This window comes from Moschus berezovskii, chromosome 22 (assembly GCF_049115385.1).
Source record: "Moschus berezovskii isolate FMDL1 chromosome 22, NW_MosBer_1.0, whole genome shotgun sequence".
Classification (NCBI taxonomy): Eukaryota; Metazoa; Chordata; class Mammalia; order Artiodactyla; family Moschidae; genus Moschus; species Moschus berezovskii.
This window is the reverse complement of record NC_142481.1, coordinates 5907383-5930637: the sequence shown is the minus strand read 5'-3', so window position 1 is coordinate 5930637 and position 23255 is coordinate 5907383. Positions and strand designations below refer to the sequence as shown.

At 41.8% G+C, this 23255-nt stretch overlaps 1 pseudogene; it reads left to right on the top strand.

The window, feature by feature from the left end:
- Positions 1-10293: 10293 nt before the first annotated feature.
- LOC129546327 (vomeronasal type-1 receptor 4-like) lies at positions 10294-11301 on the top strand (annotated as a pseudogene).
- The last annotated feature ends 11954 nt before the right edge of the window (positions 11302-23255 follow it).

Here is a 23255-nt window from a genome sequence, read left to right as displayed (position 1 = left end):
CTGCAATATTCCTGCCTGGAGAATTCCATGGACAGAGGCTACAGTCCATGGGGTCACAAAGAGTCGACATGACTGAGCAACTAACACTTTCGCTGTCACTGTTGATGTTATCTCAAGGTCTCTTTTCTATAACTTATTTTTTAATTGGAGTCTAATTGCTTTATCCTGTTGTGTTGGATTCTGCCATACATCAACATGAGTCAGCCATAGGTATACACATGTGCCCTCCCTCTTGGAACTTCCTCCCATCTCCCACCCCACCCCACCCCTCTAGGTTGTTAAAGAGCTCCAGGCTGGAGTCCCTGCACTGTACAGTGACTTCCCACTTGCTATCTGTGTTACACATGGCGGTGTATATACGTTAGTGCCACCCCCTGAGTTGTTTCCACCTGCTCCTTTTCGTGCTGTGTCCATAAGGTCTGTTCTCAGAGATCTCTTGAGTGGCTATCGTTTTGAAAATTGTCCTTCTTTCTAGTCTTCTTATTGGGTAATTTTCATTATTGTACCTTCCAGATCATGTGTGCATTCTTCTGTATCACCTAGTCTGCTCTCTATTTCTTCTATGTATATTTTCTTTTAGCTATTTTTCATTTCTAAAATTAAAAAAAATATATTTTCTGGTTCCAAGTTAAAATATTCAGTATTTGCATCACTTTCCCCCTTTCATTCAGTTCATATTTTTATTAAATTTTTATCTGATAACTTGTTGATTTTTTTTTCAGGAGTTGTTCTACTGGTCTTTCATTTGCGAGTAGTTCTTTTGCCTTTTGATTTTGCTAATTATGTCTGCCTCAATGAGTTTAGGTAAAACAGTTGCCTCAGAATGACCCTGAGGAGATGTTCTTAGGTGGTGGGCCCATATGTACCTGGTGTGTGTCTGTTGCCTTTGGTGGTCGAGCTGGATTTGAGGTGGATGCAGGTCTCCGCTTTTCTCAGGAGCGTGCTGGCAGTCATTACCTTGGTAGGGGGTGTGGTTGGAGATGGCAGAGTTGGAATTGCTGCCGGTTTGAAACATTACTTCCTCTCTGCTCCTTGAATGTCACCATTCTATTGGCAGTGGTGTCTGATCCTAAGGTGCTGGAACCCTGTGGGTCTTACCCAAGATGAATGTCTTCCTTCTAAGTGTTTTTCCTCTCCACCCAGTAGGTCCATTTCCCCAGATGAAGGAGAGTGCTGAATCAGTTTGGGCCCATGGTCAAATCCATTAAGTTTACTAATCAGTTGATGTCAAGAGAGGGAATTTTCCTGGATTATTTGGTGACCCCCCATGTAATTACATGAACCCTCAATGGAAAGGAAACCAGTGAACTGTGTTAGAAAACGAAATCAGAGATTTCAAATGTGTGTGTGTAGTCTCTCAGTCTTTGAGATCCCATGGACTGTAGCCCGCCAGGCTCCTCTGTCCGTGGGGATTCTCCAGGCAAGAATACTGGAGTGGATTGCCATGCCCTCCTCCTGGGGATCTTCCCAACCTAGGGATCAACCCAGGTCTCCCTGATTGCAGGCAGATTCTTTGCCATCTAAGCCACCAGGGAAGCCCAAGAATACTGGAGTGGGTATCCTGTCCATTCTCCAGGGGAACTTCCCAACCTAGGAATCAAACTGGTGTCTCATGCATTTCAGGAGATTGCAGTATTTGTTGGAAATACAGTTTTTTATGGAGATTAGTACACTCAAGTATTTTCACGTAGAAATGACCAGATTTAAGTGAAGTGCAACAAAAGGAGAACAAAAAGAACATTATACTCCCACAAAAATTAGAAACAAAAAGTATGCTTCAGCTGATTTTTAGAATTAAATGTATTTGACATATAGCATTGTATAAATGTATAAGTGTCAAAGATGGTAATGTATTTAGGTATTGTTTTATGATTGTGGTTTTAGCCATAGTTAGCACCTCTATTAAAAACATTAGTCCTTTTAAATTTAAGTTTTTTCTGTATAATTGTATTTGATTTACAGTTTTAGTTTTATGAATGCAGCATAGTGATTCAGTGTTATATATAGATTCTGAATTCAAAATCCTTACAGTACCTTGTTCCACCCTCTTTTTCTCTCCCAACAGTTAGCAACAGTTAGCTTCTTCTCTGTATCTGAGTCTCTTTCTGTTTAGTTGTATTCATTCATTTCTATTTTATATTTTAGGTTTCACATATAAGTCATAGCATACAATATTTGTCTTTGATTTATTTCACTAAGCTTACTGGCTTCCATGTCTTTCCTTCCTGTTGCAATGGCAAAATATAATTCTTCTGTGACTAAGTGATATACCAGTGTGTGTGTCTGTGTGTGTGTGTACAACATCCTTATCCATTCACTGCTCACTGAATTAGTATGTTCATTTTCTTTGGATGTATATTATTGCTGTTCAGTTGCTCAGTCATGTCTGACTCTTTGTGACCCCTTGGACTGCAGCACACCAGGTATCCCTATTCTTCACCAAGTCCTGGAGCTTGCTCAAACTCATGTCCATCGTGTCGGTGATGCCATCCAACCATCTCATCCTCTGTCATCCCCTTGTCCTCCTGCCTTCAATCTTTCCCAGCATCAGGGTCTTTTTTAATGTGTCAGCTCTTCGCATCAGGCGGCCAAAGTATACTTACAGATGTATGGTTTTCTGCTTGACTTGGTAGTTCTTTGTAGGTTTTTGAGGACGCTCCATACTGCTTTCCACAAGTGGCTGCACAAATTTCCATCCCTTCCATGGTGTACTAAAGTTCTCCTTTCTCCACATCCTCACCACCATTTGCTACGCGTGATCTTTTTGATGATATCCGTTCTGATGGATGTGGGGTGATGTATAACTATGATATTGACTGCATTTCTCTAATGAATAATGATGTTGAGCATCTTTTCTTGTGCCTGTGAGCCATTTGCACGTCTTCTTTGGAATAATGTTTATTGAGGTTTTCCACCCATTTTCTCCCACATTGTTTTTTTTTTTTTAGTATTGAGTTGTATGAACTGCGCGTACATTTGACTATTAACTCCCTTCCTGTCATGTTCTTGGAAACCATTTTATCTGATTCAGGATGTTATCTTTTCCTTTTGTCAATGGCTTCCTTTGCTGTGCAAAATATTTTAAATTTAGTTAGGTCTCATTTTTGAAGTGTGGTGTTGGAGAAGACTCTTGAGAGTCACTTGAACTGCAAGGAAATCAGTTCTGAATATTCATTGGAAGGACTGATGCTGAAGCTGAAACTCCAGTACTTTGGCCACCTGACGTGAAGAACTGACTCATTGGAAAAGACCTTGATGCTGGGAAAGATTGAAGGCAAGAGCAGAAGGGGATGACAGGGGATAAGATGGTGGATAGCATCCCAGACTCAATGGACATGAGTTTGAGCAAGCTCCAGGAATTGGTGATGGACAAGGAAGCCTAGCATGTTGTAGTACATGGTGTCCCAAAGAGTCGGACACGACTGAGCAACTGAACTGAACTGAACTGAGGTCTCATTTGTTTATTTTTGCTTTTGTTGCCTTTGCTTTAGAAGACAGACTCCCAAAAACATTGCTACCTTTAATGACAGAAAGTATTCTGGATATATTTCCTTCTAGGGATTTTATGGTTTCCAGTTTCGTATTGGTGTCTATTTTGTGTTTATTCTTGTATACACTTAGAGAAAATATTCAGATAATTTCATTCTTTTACACATAGCAGTCCAGTATCACTTTTTTAAAATTTATTTTTGATTGGAGGTTCATTGCTTTACATTGTTGTTAGTTAGTGCTGTGTGCTGCACAACAGCGTGAATCAGCCATAAGTATATGCGTAACCCCTCCCTGTTAACCTGAGTCATGCCCACCATTCCACCCCCCATTACACTTCTGGAAGAGGCTATCTTTTCTCCATTATATAGTTCTGCCTTCTTTGTCATAGGTTAAATGGCCACTAGGGCGTGGATTTATCTCTGGGCTCTCTGTTCTATTCCACTGTGCTATGTGTCTGTTTTTGTGCCAGGTGGATACTGTTTTGGTGACTGTAGCACAGCAGTGTAGTCGGAAATCAAAGAGCTTGTTTCCTCCATTGTCTTCTTCTTTTTTTTGAAAGCAGATACTTAATATGCTTACCAAATTCCAATGGTGTGACCGAATAGGATGGATATTCTCTTTCCAAAAACAGGAAATCAGAAAGAAGAAGCAACTCACCTGTCCAAGGCAGGTACAATCCAAGGAGGGTAAATTCTGTCAGACTTTAAAGTTTGAGAAATATCATGCTTGGCTGGATATTCTGTCCCCTGGGCTACCTGCATACAACGCCACCTTTCAGACACCAGTGGCCATGACCACATGTATGGTGCATACTGTGGCTCATCACACCATTCACTAATAAGAGTACTTGTTGCTTTGTGAAGTAATGGCTGAAGCTGGGGCTAGGACAGAATATTTGAGAATCCTATATAAAAGAGTAGAAAACAGGAAATGTTTTATCTTTGTGTGTGTGAAATTTTATTTTATTTTTTAAATTTATTTATTTTAATTGGAAGCTAACTACTTTACATTATTGTATTGGTTTTGGCACACATTGACATGAATCTGCCCCGGGTGTACATATAAGAAGTAAGAAGAACCATAATGATGGGCTATATCAGAGACACACAAAAGTCACCTAAAATCACCAAGTTGGACAACTTGATTTTTTAAGAAAGTGGTTTTAGATTATAACTCAAAGTACAAAAATTAATGTGTACCAGTGAAAACTGAAATGAAATACAATTGAAGAAATAAAGTATTTGAGGAAACAGAATTCCTTTTCAGAAAGATTCTACATAATTGTGTTAAAAGTTTATCATGAAAAAGTAGAAAATAACATCCCATGCTTAAGTGTGGCCTGCACATAGTGTCTTACTTTCAATGAGCTCACCATGAAAAGGGATAAAAATAACATTTGATGAGCAAATCAGAGGCCCTTACTCATCCTGGAGACCTAGGTTAACATCCACGGTGATAAGTCACGTTGGTTGCATGGACCCTTGACATGATGAAATGAAAATGGCTCTTATACCTCTGCTGGCTTCCTCCCCAAAACACAGAACCCAAGTATAACCATGAAAGAAATGTCACATTAACCTCAGTTAAGGGTCATTTCAGAAAATACCGGACTAGTGCTCCTCAAATCTGTCACCATCATTAAACCTGAGGAATGTCTGATTAATTGTCACAGCAAAGAGGAGACTAGGGAGTGATGCGTACAACATGACAATTGGTATCTGGATCAATTCTTAGAAAAGAAAATGGATATAAAAGAGAAACTGAGAAAATATGAATAAAGTATTGACTTTAGTTAGCACAAATGAATTACTATTAGTTCATTAATTAAACAACGCGGCACATATAAGAGTTCAGAGTCACCAAGTGAATGTGGAATATAAAGAGACTGTATAGTCTTGCCAGTTTTGAAAATCTAAAACTATTCTAAAATAAAATCTTCCTTAAAAAACCCAACTTGACTTATAATTCTTGATACATAATTGTGTGAACCCCACAATTTTTCTCCTGAGTTACCCTTTGTAATACATACCAAGAGGGTGAGAGTCTCTGCTTGATTTTTAGCAACCTCAGCTAAGGGGTGGGAGAGGGTAAGGGTGTCCTTCAGGGCACACATAGAAGCCTTGGGGTTCTACATATGGTGCTGGAATGGGGCATTCCGATCACTGAGCTCAACCTTTTCACTCACCTTTAGTCCAGCAACATTAGGAACAATCAGCCAAGGTTAATACATTCATTAGTTTTCCCCAAATGTTCAAAAGTATTGTAAGCAGAGTCACTCAGATACTTATCTAAGAGGTGACGGGGTGTATCCCATGCAGATGTGTTGGGAGTCTGTACTGCTGAATCAGGACATGGCCTCTCCATGCTCTCTTTACTGCTGGAAATGAGCTCATTAGTGTCTTTGCTTCTAATCAGATTCGAAGTGAAGTGAAAATCGCTCAGTCCTGTCTAACTCTTTGTGACCTTATGGACTTAGTCTATGGAATTCTCCAGGCCAGAATACTGGAGTGGGTACCCTTCCCTTCACCAGGAGATCTTCCCAACCCAGGGACTGAACCCAGGTCTCTGCACTACGGGCAGATTCTTCACCAACTGAGTCACATCGGAAGGGCTTCAGATTGGAAAGCCATTTCCAAAAACCCAGGAACCAATGCAAAACTCTCCCTGAAATTCCATTTCTCTAGTATCACTCCTTATAATAGTGGACTCATGACATTATTCGATATTCCTGACATGAAATTCTCATAAGCAATGCTAATGAGTGCTGTACAAAATTATGCAAACTTTAAATTCAGAAACGATGTAAGAAATGTAAAAAGTTTAATACAAAACAGTGCTGCTGCTGCTGCTAAGTCACTTCAGTCGTGTCTGACTCTGTGTGACCCCATAGATGGCAGCCCATCAGGCTCCCCCGTCCCTGGGATTCTCTAGGCAAGAACACTGGCGTGGGTTGCCATTTCCTTCTCCAATGTGTGAAAGTGAAAAGGGAAAGTGAAGTCGCTCAGTCATGTCTGACTCGTAGCGACCCCATGGACTGCAGCCTACCAGGCTCCTCCGTCCATGGGATTTTCTAGGCAAGAGTACTGGAGTGGCTTGCTATTGCCTTCTCCGATACAAAACAGTACCTGTACCTATTTTCTTTTTCTTTTTTAAAAGATTTAGAAAATCGCATGGACAGAGAAGCCTGGTGGGCTGCAGTTCATGGGGTCGCTACAAGTCGGACAGGACTGAGCGACTTCGCTTTCACTTTTCACTTTCACACATTGGAGAAGGAAATGGCAACCCACTCCAGTGTTCTTGCCTAGAGAATCCCAGGGATGGTGGAGCCTGGTGGGCTCCCGTCTATGGGGTCGCACGGAGTCGGACACGACTGATGCCTCTTAGCAGCAGCAAAGATTTTTTATGTGGACCATTTTTTAAGTATTTATTGATTCTATTACAATATTGCTTCAGTTTCACATTTTGCTTTTTGTCCACAAGGGATGTGGGATCTTGGCTCCCTTTCCAGATATCAAACCTTCACCCCTTGCACTAGGAGGTGAAGTCTAACTGCAGCACCACCAGGGAAGTCCTAGGTTCTCTCTCTCTCTCTTTTTTTTTTTTTTGATGAACCCCAGCTAAAGGCTTATCAGTTGTGTGTATCTTTTCAAAAAACCACTTCTTGGTTTCATTGACTTCTTCTGTTGGTGTTTTGATCTCTGATTTTTAAAATACTCTCTGTGATTTATATTATTTCCTCTGTCTCCTATCTTTGACATTTTATGTGATCCCTTAGATAATTTCTTTAGATGGTGGGTTAGGTTGTTTATGTGAAATTTTTCTTGTTTCTTCAGGTATGCTTTTATCTTTCTCAGTTTCTCTTAGAATTGCCTATTCTATTTCTTGATTTTTGAACTTTCTGTTTTATTTTTATTTGCTTCAAGGTAGTTTCTGATTTTTTTGATTTCCCGTTGATCCACTGGTTTTTAGTAGTATTTAATTTAGTGTCTAGGTTTGATCCTCCTGAATTAAGTAATTGCTCCGACCATTGAGCCATCAGATCTAGATGATTTTATTTAAGAGATATCTTCTCGAAACCTCTCTTTGTTTCTATGCATTTGTTCTGCATCCCATTCTTATCACCAACAGGATTAAACAGGAAGAAAGTGAATTTCCTGACAAGATTTCCTTCATAATTGTCATGGAATTATGAAAATGAGTCTCAATCAATTGATTTATTTGTGCTAATGATTCATAGAATGGGCTCTCCCATGTTCCTCCTTTCCCTTTTATCTCTTTGAATGTACCTCCCGGGTAACTGGACATTGCATTTCTCCACCAATACTTTAGTTGATGGTTCTGATTACAGACTGCCAGTCGGGAGAGTACTAGAGAAACATCTCATGGAAGTGAAGACTCCAGAGAGACCCACGTAGTTACCCCAGTCATGTGCGTATTTCAGTATTTCTTACACTCGTCCATGTGAGACCCTGTCTGCCATTAGTGGGCACGGAAAATAAGAAGGCTCTTGGAAACATTCCTTTAGTCCCCTAAGGGTGCTAACTAGAAACTTGTCATTGTTTCCAGTAATTAACAACCGAGAGAAAAGTTTCCAGAAATGGTCTGAGATCCCAGGCCTGCACTCCCATCGCTGCTGCAGGGGAAATGATAATTGCAGCTCTGATGGGAGGAGCGGGGAAGACACAGCATCTCAAACCCAGATATCGGGGTCCGGCTGCCTCCCGCCCACACACATGCTGGGTACAACGACCATCAGGGAGCCCACTCTCCTGGGAGCAGGAAGGTGCCAGGTAAGGATGTTCTATTTCAGTCTGAGAGGCAGAGTCTGTACAAGAGAGGCAGGTCAGGATGCTGAGTAAGCCATTATATCAGAAAGGGGCAGTCTTCTGAGCAGTCACTGGATTCAGTGCCAACTCCAGGTGGGAACATGGGAAGATTGTGAAGTATGAGCTGAGCTGATAGACAGAGATGGGGTCCTCACTCTACACCAGTCCCTGCTGGCTCCTCGGGCAGTTTCATTGAATCCTCACTGCCCGTGACTATCGTGGCTTGGTCCAAGTGAAAACGAAACCTGGTTATTTAAGGTGCTTAAAACTGTAGATGTAAAATCATTTCACTCTTGAATCTACCATAGGGGAAACATAGACTCAATGTTCAGGGTGAGGAGAGGTGTAGCAATAATACCTCCAGGGTGGCAATAAAGAGGATGACGTGTCTGCAAGAAATGTTATCCTGTGCGGAAAGTGTATCCACATGGAAACGGCTTGAAGGAAAATGTTTTCTCTGACTCTGGATGTTAATGGAGACAGTAATTGTGTCCTCACTGAAAACATCCTGAGTCCGTTGATTATGGTGAGGCTGTCTTCACTCTTCATATTATGGAATGTTAAGGAAAGTTCACATAACAATGCTGAGTTTCAGGGAGCAACTCTCAGTCATATATCATATCGTTTCCGTCCATTTAAAAAGTATCTTAATACCAATCTAAATATGTGATATTTTCATTTATAAAATGCAAAAAAATACATGCCTTGCAGGTTTTGATTTGTATATATCTCTGCTGTGTTAATATCATTTGCAAATGCTAATTCATTGCCATATTGTCTATTACAAATAGATAATTGTATCACCTGAAAATAATAATTTAGTAACTCCTTACACTAATTAATCATGCATGAGTGTTTTATGTCCCAAAGTTTATGGCATTACATGTGACTGTGTAACAATTTCTGGGATACATGCTATTATCACTGCTTTTCTGAAATAAAAGCAAAGGATCTTCCTGTCTGCATCTTAATTCTGAGCCATCCTCATCTTCATGACATTACCTTGTCTTGGGCAGGTTCCTGCCAGATTCTCCCGGCAGCAGTGCATGTACATATAGCAAGACAGCTAAAGCCTCAGTCACACTACACAGTGCCCTCCAGAATAAAACTTGACAAAACTGGAATCTTCTTATAATGGAAGTTATAAAATAGTACAGTCTAAAATGAAAGAACAAGTTGTGAAAAAAAGCAAAATATAAATCTGGATTGATATGAACACAGATAGTTAACTTTTCGGCAGAAAGAGGGGATCGATGCACTTTTTTTTTTACCAGTCCAGTGGGTTTCAAGTCCTCACTCTGTCCTAAAAGCAGATTTTGACAAATACTCAACCGTTCTGTGGTTATCTTATCCTTCTCTGTATCATTAAGGTCAAACAAGTGTCTGGCTCAAAGATTTTGAAGAATGAAGAAGTGATCACGTGTAGAGCCTGCAGGGATTACTTTTACGTATTCAGTTCAGTTCAGTCACTCAGTCGTGTCCGACTCTCCGCGACCCCATGAACCACAGCACGCCAGGCTTACCTGTCCATCACCAACTCCCGGAGTTCACTCAAACTCATGTCCATCGAGTCGGTGATGCCATCCAGCCATCTCATTCTCTGTCGTCCCCGTCTCCTCCCACCCCCAATCCTTCCCAGCATCAGACTCTTTTCCAGTGAGTCAACTCATCGCATGAGGTGGCCAAAGTATTGGAGTTTCAGCTTTAGCATCAGTCCTTCCAATGAACACCCAGAATTGGTCTCCTTTATAATGGACTGGTTGGATTTACATATTAATGCTCTTTAAATATCATACATGCAGCTGTTTATAAACTGCTAGTTTCCGAGTGGGAACTCATGTTAAGTGGAGAATACGAGATACCAGCTGACACCATGCATGTAACCCACACCTCATGTTCCCAGGCAGGATATTCTAACTCACAAGACAAGCATCAGTGACTGTGAACTGAGAGGACAGCCAGCAGCGATTGGACAATGGACACGATCATCTCAACACAGACTGTGGCTGGAATCCTGGGGAATTTCTCACTGCTTTGTGGTTATATCGTCCTTCACTTCACTGGCTCCAGGATAAGGTCCACAGATTTGATCCTTAAGCACTTGATTGTGGCCAACTCCTTGGTCCTCCTCTGTAAAGGGGTCCCCCAGACAATGGCAGTCTCTGGGTGGAAGCAGATCCACAGTGATTTTGGCTGCAAACTTCTTTTCTTTCTGCAGAGTGGGGAGGGGAGTGTTGATCGGTAGCATCTGCCTCTTGAGTGTCTTTCAGGTGATCACGATCAGTCCCGGAACTCCAGGTGGGCAGGCTGAAAATAACAGCTCCCAAGTATGTGGTTCTCTCTCTTTTCCTGTGTTGGATCCTGCAAATGCTGGTAAATGTCATTTTTCCTATATATATATAACTGGAAAATAGAGTGACAAAAACATCACAAAGAAAACAGATTTTGGATACTATTCTGCTGTTCATCATGATGGAAACAGAGAGGCATTGTGTGCAGTGTTGCTATTTCCTGATGTTTTATCTTTGGGGCTCACACTCTGGGCTGGCAGCTCCATGGTTCTCATCCCGTACAGACATAAGCAGCAGGTCCAGCACATTCAGGGGACCGACCCCTTCCCCAGGTCCTTCCCTGAGTCCAGAGCTACCAAAACCATCTTTCTCCTGGGGAGCACTTTTGTCTATTTTTATACTCTTTCCTCCATCTTTCAACTTGTTGTGGCTCTTTTTGATCATCTGAGCTGTTTCCTTGTGAACAAGACTGTAATCATAGCAGCATGCTTCCCTACTGTCAGCCCCTTTCTGCTCACGAGCCGTGACTCCAGTGACACAGGCTTGACTTTGCCTGGATAAGAAATAAGAAAATCCCCTACTATTATGTGATATATGTGAATTGGATGTATTTCCACAGTGCACAGTTGCCAATTCATTCATTCCTTCCCTTGCAGTGTCCAAAGAGAATTTTTGAAGTGGAACCTGAATAAGAATGGCTCCCAGTCTGATTCGTGTTGTTGGTAGAATGTGTTTCCTTTGACAGACTTACATTTGAATTCTGTCCATCTACCATGCCTGCATTGGCAAATTGAGTCCCTCTCCTGTTTTCAGTCTCTTGTCTTTCAATTATCTCTATTTGACTCCTAAAGTTCAGGTGAGTCTAATCAACCCACCTTCCTTAACCAGAACAATCTGTTTTAGTCAGCTAGGGGCTGCTATTCCAAGAATACCCCCAGGCGACTGCTCCAAAATGGTGGAGCAGAAAAACTGTGAGCTCTTCACTTCTCATGGACACACCAAAGTTACAACTGAATACAGAGCAAATGTTAATGAGGAAGACTGGAAGCTACCAGAAAAGGTCTGCTACAACTCAAGAAATGCAGAAGGGCCCACAACGAGACAGAGGAGGGTTGGAATCTCTGTATAGTCAAGAGCCATAGCGCTGGGCGTGTGACCTACATACAGGAGAATAATAAAACTACAGAGATTCTCCTCAAGGGGTGAGGGTTCTGAGCCCTACATGGGCTCTAACACGGAGAAGATGAGCACCCAGAACATTTAGCTTTAAAATTCAGGAGAGCCAGAAGGCTGTGGGAAATAGACTCCACTCTCTCTTTCTTTTTAGAGGTATAGTTGATTTATAGTGGTTTGTTAGCCTCAGTGTACAGCAAAGTGACTTGAGTTTTTTCTTCAGATTATATGCCACTTCAGGTTATAACAAGATACTGAATGTATTTCCCTGTGCTATAAAGTAACTCTTTAAAAATAAAAATATCAAAAGCAGCAAGAGAAAAGGAACAAGTTACCTACAAAGGAGCACCTGTAAGGCTATCAGTTGACTTTCCAGCAGAAACTCTACAGGCCAAGAGGTGTGGAACAGTATTACTTAAAAGATGAAAGGAAAATACTGGATTGGCCAAAAAGTTCTTTTGAGTTTTTCTGTAAGATCTTATGGAAAAACCCAAATGAACTTTGTGACCCAACCAATATCTGTAACCAAAAGTACTCAGCAAGGCTTTCGTTTAGACTTGATGGAGAGGTAACGGGGATGACATGGAGGGAGGATATGGGGAAGAGGGAGGTGGGAGGGGCATTCCAGAAAGAGAACACATGTACACCCGGGGCGGATTCATGTCAATGTATGGCAAAAGCAACCAATATATTAATGTAAGGTAATTTGCCTCCAATAAAATAAATTAAAAAAAAAGTTTTAGAGACAAGCAAAAGTTAAGAATTCAGCAGTGTGAAACCAGCTGTAAAAGAAATGTTAGAGGGACTTCCTCTAAGCAGAAAAAAGGCCACACTAGAAGCATGATCATTACAAAAGGAGAAATCTCGTTGGTAAAGGTAGTAAGTCAACCATGTTCAAAGCTAGTAAAATGCTTGAAAAATATAGTAAAAGCATCCATTTCCTCAGAAAGTAGGAAAGGAAGTAAAAGACATGTGCTTGGAAGCCTGTAAGACACTGAGGAAAGAAATGACAACACAAACAGGTGGAAAGCTATACCAGATTCGTGGTTTGGAGGAGTTAGCATTGTAAAAATGAACACACTACCCAATATAACCTGCATATTCAGTGGAATCTCTTTTATGTTCCCATGCCTCCTGTAACCCTTATTCCCCACAGTGCAAATATGAGATGTGCCCTTAACGCTTTTGCTTAACCTCTGAGTTCCCTTAAATCCCGCAGTGGACTTGAAACCCGCTGCAGCCTTCAAATCCTTGTGCCATTTACTCCTGCAGCCTCTTTCCTCCTGTACTGTGCACCCCAGAACCCCTTTCCCTCACCTTACCCTCTGACCTGCCCCCCATGTCCTCTTGCTTATCTCTCTCTCTATCACACCTGCTCTCAGTCATACCCGCAGGCATTCCAGCCTTTATACCTTACTCCCCACCTGGCAAGCCACTCCAGTTCTGTTGCCTAGAAAATCCCATGGACAGAGGAGCCTGGTGGGCTACAGTCCATGGGGTCGCTACTAGTCGGACAAGACTGAGCGACTTCACTTTCAGTTTTCACTTTCACACATTGGAGAAGGAAATGGCAACCCACTCCAGTGTTCTTGCCTGGGAAATCCCAGGGATGGCGGAGCCTGGTGGGCTGCCGTCTATGGGGTCGCACAGAGTCGGACACGACTGTAGCGACTTAGCAGCAGCAGCAACAGCAGCTTCCCCACCTCAACTGGCAAAGCTCTCAGAAATTTTTAAAAGACGCATGTCTATTATATTATCCTTGAGTGCTCTGACAGGATGGACGGAGGGTAAAGTGCATACGTTTCCGCCCTTTTGCTGGACTGTACTCCCCAGAAAAGATTCAGACTTTCCTTATACAAACACATGACGGACATAATAACCCTCTTGATGACCGAATAAATGATTCTGTGAAAGTGAGTGGGGTTGTGTTTTATGTTGGCATGTGAGGGAAGAATGTGCAATAATGTGAGTGTGGTTCCATGTGTCATGAGCATTTGTGAGTGCAGGAGGAGTGTGGAGTATGGGGTGATTAAGTATATAACTGAGTGTGCAAACGTGTGTGTCAGACTGTCTATGTATGTGTATGTGTGTGTTTAGAGTATTTGTGGCCAGATATGATTGCATTCACTGACTTGGAAACAGTGTGGTGAAGAATAAGCCTTACCCAAAGTGAGGTCAGCAGTGCAAAGGGGAAAGAAAACTTGAACTCATAGAAATCTGTGAAAATGTTTACAATAGCTTTGTAAGATGGAGTCACTGTCTCATGAAATCTCTATCGACCTCATACTGGCTCTGGAAATGTTAGGCACATTCAGAGATACGATTGCCATCTGTCTTGTGAAGCCTATAGTAAATACACTAAATACAGATGCTCAGACAATTGTGTGCATTTTGCTGAGAGTTGGAGCCAGAGACCAGGAGATGCCCTGTGCAGAGAACAATGAGCGGTCTGGCGTTGTCCTGGGCTGCTGTACCTCTTGCATCTCTTCCTTATCTGATGCTAGTCTGTATCTTTCCATGTAATACACCATAACTGTGAGGAGAACAGCGCCAGTTCGTGCTGAGTCCTTCAAGAGAATTACCGGAATGGGCATGGATTTGGGAAAGCCCACCCTTGCAGTTGGAGTCAGAAGTGGATGTGCTTTTGTGTGAACTGTGCTTCCTTTAACTTCTCAACGGGACCAAAAACACCCATGGGAACTAGAGAGTAGACCTTGTTCAGACTGTGGGCGTGTCTGTTGGAAATCTGAAGGAGTGATGGAGGCTTTTGTGTTGTGTGTCTTCATCAATCGCGTAACCAATGAGTGCTCCTTAATGAAATTTCAGCACAAGTGTAAAGACCTCTGGTAACAATCTGATGCTGTTGAGCTGAGAAAGAAGCACTGGCTGTCTGATGTTTAAAAGAATTGTAAAAACAATTTGTTATAACACCTGATCCTTGAGCCTTTGTTTATAAAGGAGGCTTTTCAAAATGCTCTGTTTTCTGTGCTTATATCCCTATTTGCACTTCAGGTCATGGTTAGCATCAGTCAGTCAGCTCAGCTGCTCAGTCGTGTCCGACTTTTTGCGACCCCACAGACTGTAGCAGGCTAGGCTTCCCTGTCCGTCACCAACTCCGGAAGCTTGTTCAAACTCACATCCATCAAGTCGGTGATGCCATCCAACCATCTCATCCTGTGTCGTTCCCTTCTCCTCCTGCCTTCAATCTTTCCCAGCATCAGGGTCTTTTCAAATGAGTCAGTTCTTTGCATCAGGTGAGCAAAGTATTGGAGTGTCAGCTTCTGCATCAGTCCTTCCAATGAATATTCAGGACTGATTTCCTTTAGGATTGACATGTTGGATCTCCTTGCAGTCCAAGGGACTCTCAAGAGTCTTCTCCAACACCACAGTTCAAAAGCATCAATTCTTTGGTACTCAGTTTTCTTTATAGTCCAACTCTCACATCCATACATGACCACTGGAAAAACCATAGCTTTGACTAGATGGACCTTTGTAAGCAAAGTAATGTTGCTGCTTTTTATTTTATTTTATTATTTTTTAATATGCTGTCTAGGTTGGTCATAGATTTTCTTCCAAAGAGCAAGTGCCTTTGAATTTCATGGCTGCAGTCACCATCTGCAGTGATTTTGGAGTCCAGAAAAATAAAGTCTGACACTGTCACTGTCCATTGTTTCCCCATCGATGTGCCATGAAGTGATGGGACCGGATGCCATGATCTTCATTTTTTGAACGCTGAGTTTTAAGCCAACTTTTTCACTCTCCTCCTTTCACTTTAATTAAGAGGCTCTTCAGTTCTTCTTCACTTTCTGCCATAAGGGTGGTGTCATCTGTGTATCTGAGGTTATTGATATTTCTCCTGGCAATCTTGATTCCAGCTCATGCTTCATCCAGCCTGGCCTTTTGCATGATGTACTCTGCATATAAATTAAATGAGCAGGGTGATAATATACAGCCTTGACATACTCCTTTCCCGATTTAGAACCAGTCTGTTGTTCCATGTCCACTTCTAACTGTTGTTTCTTGATCTGCATAGAAATTTCTCCGGAGGCAGGTCAGGTGGTCTGGTACTGCCCTCTCTGAAGGATTTCCCAAAGTTTGTTGTGATTTCCACAGTCAAAGACTTTGGTGTAGTCAATAAAACAGAAGTAGATATTTTTCTGGAACTCTCTTGCTTTTTCGATGATCCAGTTGACGTTGGCAATTTGATCTCTGGTTCCTTTGCCTTTTCTAAATTCAGCTTGAATATCTGCAAGTTCACGGTTCACGTCCTGCTGAAGCCTGGCTTGGAAATTTTTGAGCATGACTTTACTAGTGTGTGAGATGAGTGCATTTGTGCAGCAGTTTGAGCATTCTTTGCCATTGCCTTTCTTTGGGATAGGAATGAAAACTGACCTTTTCCAGTCCTGTGGCCACTGCTGAGTTTTCCAAATTTGCTGGCATATTGAATGCAGCACTTTCACAGGATCATCTTTTAGGATTTGAAAGAGCTCAACTGGAATTCCATCACCTCCACTAGCTTTGTTTGTAGTCATGCTTCCTAAGTCCCACTTGACTTCACATTCCAGGATGTCTGACTCTAGGTGAGTGATCACACCAGTGTGGCTATCTGGGTCATGAAGATCTTTTGTGTATAGCTCTTCTGTGTATTCTTGCCACCTCTTCTTAATATCTCCTGCTTCAGTTCAGTTCAGTTCAGTCGCTCAGTCGTGTCCGATCTATGCTATTTCTGTCCTTTATTGAGCCCATCTTTGCACGAAATGTTCCCTTCAGTTCAGTCGCTCAGTTGTGTCCAAATATTCCCTTGGTATCTCTAAGTTTCTTGAAGAGATCTCTAGTCTTTCCAATTCTACTGTTTTCCTCTATTTCTTTCCACTGATCACTGACGAAAGCTTTCTTATCTCTCCTCGCTCTTCTTTGGAACTCTGCATTCAAATGGGTATATCTTTCCTTTTCTCCTCTGCCTTTTGCTTCTCTTCTCTTCTCAGCTATTTGTAAGGCCTCCTCAGACAAGCGTTTTGTCTTTTTGCCTTTCTTTTTCTTGGGGATGGTCTTGAACACTGCCTCCTGTACAGTGTCATGAACCTCTGTCCTTAGTTCTTCAGGCATTCTATCAGATCGAATCCCTTGAATCTATTTGTCACTTCCACTGCATGATCATTTGGGATTTGATTTAGGTCATACTTGAATGGTCTAGTAGTTTTCCCTACTTTCTTCAATTTAAGTCTGAATTTTGCAATAAGGAGTTCATGATCTGAGCCACAGTCAGCTCCCAGTCCTGTTTTGTGCTTGACGGCATTGCTATAAAACATCCTTAACATTCACTTCTTCAGATCCAGTACCATTAAGGAAAATGCTTTACTGGCATTTCCCTTTGAACTTCTGATTTTTAAGAAGCGGTTTTAAAAACAAAATCATGAAAAGCAGATTATATGGATTGCATATGACCAACTTCGACAGAAAAGTACTGTATCTGTAAAGTACCATCTCTTAGAAACGTTTCCGTAGTTCCTATACCAAATTAAATTATTTTGTTTGGTTGTTGTGCTGGGTCTTTGTTGGAGTTCATGGCCTTCTCGTTGTGGTGGCTTCTCTGGTTGGGGCTCCCAGGTTCTGGAGCACAGGCTGGTAGTTGCGTCGCCCCAGCTTATTTGCCCCACACCAAGTAGGATCTTCCCGGACCAGGCCTTGAACCTTTATCCCCTGCACTGGCAGGCAGATCCTTATCCGCTGTACCACCGGGGAAGTCTCAAATTAACCTGTTTCTAATCGTACAGATGAAAAAGTAACATCTTGCATGTTCTTCCTTTTATTCCTATCCCAGATCTTCTTCCTGTGCTATGTCTGAATCCAAGTCTAATAGTAGTGCAGCTTAGAAGTCCAGAGAAGAAGCATGAACTAGATGTTTAGTAGAAGAGCTTCTCGGGGAATCAGGAATCCTGAGACACACATAACTCACGACCAGTCACTCAGACATCAGCATGACCCCTCCTTCCGCAGTTGATCGCCTGTGCCATCAGGGATCATGAATTACAAGCCTCTTCCCAAACACATCAGTGGTCTCTTTGGAGATACTCACCGGAAAGTCATAATTGGCTGTGAAATTAGCAACTCAAAAAGATTTTCAGAAAGATCTTTAGTTCCTCAAGCCTCCCCTGTCATTACCACTTCAAATGAAATGATAATTGCATTCCAGGGAAGATGAGGTCACAGAACAGAAACCTATATCTCAGGGTCTGACCGCCTCCCTTGCACTCACGTCCTGGCTGAGTTGCCATTTCCTCCTCCAGGGGATCTTCCCAACCCAGGGATCGAACCTGCGTCTCCTGCATTACAGGTGGATTCATTGCCACTGAGCCGCCTTTCTATTCCTTTCCAGATTTAAAGATTAAATTCTCATTATAATTAGAGGTAGGTTTATAACGCCTTTTTGCCTACAATACAGAGGAGAATAGCACTGTGCATGCATGCTCAGTCACTTCAGTCATGTCTGGTTCTTTAAGACTATGAAACGTAGCCTGCCAGCCTCCTCTGTCCATGGAATTTTCCAGGTAACAACACTGGAGTGAGTTGCCATTTCCTCCTCCAGGAGATTTCCCAACCCAGGGACCGAACCCACATCTCTTTCATTGCAGGCATATTCTTTCCTGCTGAGCCACTGGTGAAGCCAGGATAGCACAGTAACAATTTTCTAATCCTCTGCATACATTGGGAATACGAGTTTGTTTTTGGGTAAATATGGGTTTTTTCATTAAGCTCTAGGAATAGGATACATTTACTAGATACAGTGATAATCTGCACGGTAAACATTCAGGTCTAACAACTGTGGCGAGATGCTTTCCCTACTCGAGTTAGAGAAGTAACATTTAAGGAGAAGATACGTTTTTAATTATGAGTGTTAAGATATCGTCAGGACCAAGTGTATCTTGTCTTGTGTTGTAGGACTTGATAATATTCTAACACCAATTCCAAGCTCACAACTCATTTCTTTATGATTTCACCTTAAACAATACACAGGGTTCCATACTCACTATGTTGCATTTAACTATGTTGCCTTTAAGACATGCGTAAAATACATCTCTTGTATTTTTACATCTTTCACAGATCTTGCTTAATTGTTAATAGTTTTACTCGTTGTAAGCATTGATAAAGACCTAGGCATTTAGACCAAAATTATTAATAACAGGTAAAAGAGCTACGCTCGTTTTATCACATAGCAGTATTTCATGCATTACAGTTTAGTGAAGAAGGACTTATCGTCCAATAATTTGATAGATACCATTGTGCTTCTCTCCTGGAATGATAGCAAATGAGCCTTTCTGTGGCCAATTAACACTAAACAAATCTTGCATTTTAAATCCAATTTGGACATTTACTGTAACAGTAGTCTGTGAAACTGCATCTGTACTTTATTATGACCTCGAAAAATCATTTATATTTGATATTGACCATGTGGTAAATTCTTAGACTAAAGAAAAGTTCCTAATAGCATTGAAACATGTATATTATCATATGTGAAATAGATCGCCAGTCCAGGTTCAATGCATGAGACAGGGTGCTCAGGGCTGGTGCACTGGGATGACCCTGAGGGCAGGGAGTTGGGAGGGGGGTTCAGGACGGGGAACACATGTACACCCATGGCTGATTCATGTGAATGTATGGCAAAAACCACTACAATATTGTAAAGTAATTAGCCTCTATTTAAATAAATTAATTTTTTTTTAAGTTGCTAAAAATAGGAACTGTTTACAACCATGATTATATAATAAAAGTTAAAAATGATGTGAATTAAGTGGAAAAGTATAAAAACAAAATGAAATTCAGCTCTGGATGATTTGAAAACAGAGCTAAGATGGTTTATTAGTGTAACACAGTGGTAGGGCCCTGTCTTGGCAACTAGCCTACCAGGTTCCTATTACTCAGACCCATAGCAGCGTGTGAATTTACACAGGTCATTCAACTCTCTGCACCTCAGGTATCCTTTTTAAATAATGCTGAAAATACTGAAAATAATGCCCTCAGGAAAATAATGTCCCTCTGGCAGGTACAAAAATCAAAGAAAGCACCTCATGTGGTGTAGTACGATAGTGAGGCATCCATCGGAAGCGCTATTTAAAGGTTACATATTCAACTCTGTGAAGCCTCCTAATATGTACTTGAGACCATGAACCTCTCAAGTAAATATTTATCAAAGCAAATATGGGATTTTCACTGATCTGATGACTGTAGCCCACAGCACATGTTCCAAAACAGGATCTTCTCATTCTGAAGACCAAACACCAGTTACCAGCAACTGGCAGAATGGTGTCCAGGGATTTGCAAAGAAGGGTCTGCTCATTTCAGACTACAGGAGGAATCCTAGCATTTTCTTCCTTTACCATTATCTCTTCCTAAAGGTTGAGATCCACACATTTGATCCTCAAGCACGCGTATACAGTTGCTTCCTGGTCATTCTCTTTAAGGCATCCCCGTGACACTGGCAGTTGTTAGTTAAGGCATGTCCTCGGTGACATATCCAATTTTCTATCCTCACAGACCTGGCAGGGTGTGTCCGTGGGCACCTCCTGCCTCTTATATGTCTTCAGCCATCACGATCCTCCCCAGGAACTAGAGTTGGGTAGAACTGAAAAGCTCCAAAGGAGTGGAAATTTCTTATTCCTCTGCTGGACCTTGTTTAAGCTGTTGCTGCTGCGGCTAAGTCGCTTCAGTCGTGTCCGACTCTGTGCGACCCCATAGATGGCAGCCCACCAGGCTCCCCCATCCCTGGGACTCTCCAGGCAAGAACACTGGAGTGGGTTGCCATTTCCTTCTCCAATGTGTGAAAGGGAAAAGTGAAAGTGAAGTTGCTCAGTCATGTCCGACTCTTAGCGACCCCATGGACTGTAGCCTACCAGGTATAAGCTGGTGTATATCCGTTCCCAGTGCATAGACTTTCTGAATGAAGCAATAGATGACCACAGAGAGCAAAGCTCTGGGAACCACTCTTCTGAATTAAATCAGTGACTCACTATATGCAGCCATGTTGTTATTGTGTGCTGTTTGTTGTTGGGCTCATGATCAGGACCTGTGGCTCTCGAAGGCTCATCCTCTACAGACACAATCAGCAGATCCAACATTCAAAGAAAGAGCTCTTCCCAGTTTCTTTAAAATCTGTGTTTTGTAATAGATTTTTTTAAAGTTGAAAACATATGCAGAGGTTATAAGTACACAGCCTAGTGGAGTTTCGGGAATGACCACATCTCTGCAGGCAATGACAGGATCAAAAACCAGACTGTTGAGCCTGGTGGCTCAGTGGTAAGAAGTCAGCCTACCAACGCAGGAGACGTGGGTTCAATCCCTGATCTGGGAAGATTCCACACGCTGCAGAGCAATTAAGCTCGTGCACCAACTGTTGAGCCCATGCTGTAGAGCCCAGAAGCCGCAAATACTGAGCTCACATGCTGCAACGAATGAAGCCTGAACACCCTGGAGCTTGAGCTCCACGACAAGAGAAGCCACTGCAATGAGCAGCCTGAGCACCGCAACTAGAGAGCAGACCCTGCTCTCTGCAACGAGAGAAATGCCTGTGCGATAGTGAAGACCCAACACAGCCAAAGTCAGTAAAGAAAACTATATATATATTCATATGTATGTATGTGAATGAGACCGAATGTTGTGGGCCACCTAGAAACCCTCTATACTCCAAGTCTCTATTCCCAAGGCTATAGTTTTCTTGAATCCATTGTAGGTCAGGACTTTTGGTAAGAGCTTTACAACTATTCTAACATTTAAGAGATTAGATCACTTTTGCCTGCTTTATACTTAAATGGAATCATAGGGTCTGAAAACCTTCATATCGGCCTTTTCTCCCAGTTGCATATGATTTTGGGGAATCTATTTGTATGTTGTTCTTCTAGTCATTAACTTGTGTCCGACTGTTTGCAATCCCGTGAACTGTAGCACTCTAGGCTTCCCTGCCCTTCCTATGTCCCGGAGTTTGCTCAAGCTCATGTCCATTGAGTTGGTGATGCTACCTACCCATCTCATGCTCTGTTCCCCCTTCTCCTCCTGCCCTCAGTCTTTCCCAGCATCAGGGTCTTCTCCAGTGAGTCATCTCTTCACATCAGGTGGCCAAAGTGTTGGAGTTTCAGCATCAGTCCTTCCAATGAATATTCAGTGTTGATTTCCTATAGGAGTGACTGGTTTGATCTCCTTTCAGGCCAAGGGACTCTCAAGAGACTTCTCTAGCACCAAAATTTGAAAGCATCTATTCTTCAGCACTCAGCTTTCTTTCTGGTTCAACTCTCACATCCACATATGACTACTCTTTGTATTATTGCATTTAAATATTTGTATACATTAGCATTGCTATATAGGTCTTCACTGTGATTATCAAAGGATTAATTCTACTAATTTTTTCTACTGTTCATGGACAACTGGGTAGTTTTGATGTTAGGGCTATTATGAGTAATATGTGGGCTTCCCAGTGGGCAAATATCTGCCAGCAATTCAGAAGAGACAGGTTTGATTCCTGCATTAGGAAGATCCCCCAGAAGAGGGCATGCCAACCCACTCCAATATTGTTGCCTGGAGAATCCCTGGCGGGCTACAGTCCATAGGGTCTCAAGTAGTCAGACACGACAGAAGCGACTGAGCATGCACACACACATGAGTAATGGGTAAGTGCTAGCATGTAAATTCTGCTAGACTTGATGATGCGCACAGGAGAGGAATCGTTGAAGCAGAAGATGACATCTAGTCTCCAAAATCTTTGTTCCAACTTTAATATCTGATTGAGATTCTTGCTTGAGCCACATCTTTGCCAAAACGTTGTATTTCTGTCATTTCCATTCTAGTTTTCTGGATGGTGCTTGATGTGTAGGTAGTGGTTATATTTTCCTTTTCCTGATTCCTAAGGACATTGTATATTTTTTGCATATGTATTATCCATTGCCTAACTATTGAAGTTTCTGTTGAAACAGTTTGGTCATGTTTTATTCTACTGTATGGCCTTTAGGAGTTCTTTCTGCTGGTGACAAATCTTGTGTGTGTGTGTGTGTTGATGTGAGTCAGTCTTAACAGAAGCTTAAGATAAGATAAAGTCATTTTGCCAGATGGTTTATATGTTTTGTGGTGTTTCAGATATATTTTTAATTTAAACTTTTGAAGTTGTTTTTCTAAAAATTTCATGATTTTTAAAATTAGAAATGGAATCTATCCAGAATAGATTTATCCGATGATATGGGCAGTGATTGAAGTGTTACTTTTCTCCAATCTGGCTAGCAAATTTCAGCTTATTCTTGAAATGTTGTAATAAGCTCTCTTCCCAATTACTCTCCCTTGTCATTGCTTCCTCCAGGTTAACTCTGCTTCATCCTTACTGCTGACTTTTCCATGAAATACACCAGCTATCTCTCCATCTCTTCCTGTCTCATGAAACCTTGGCCAACCAATAGGAGCACAAAAGTAACACTACACTTGCTGTCGAAACACATCA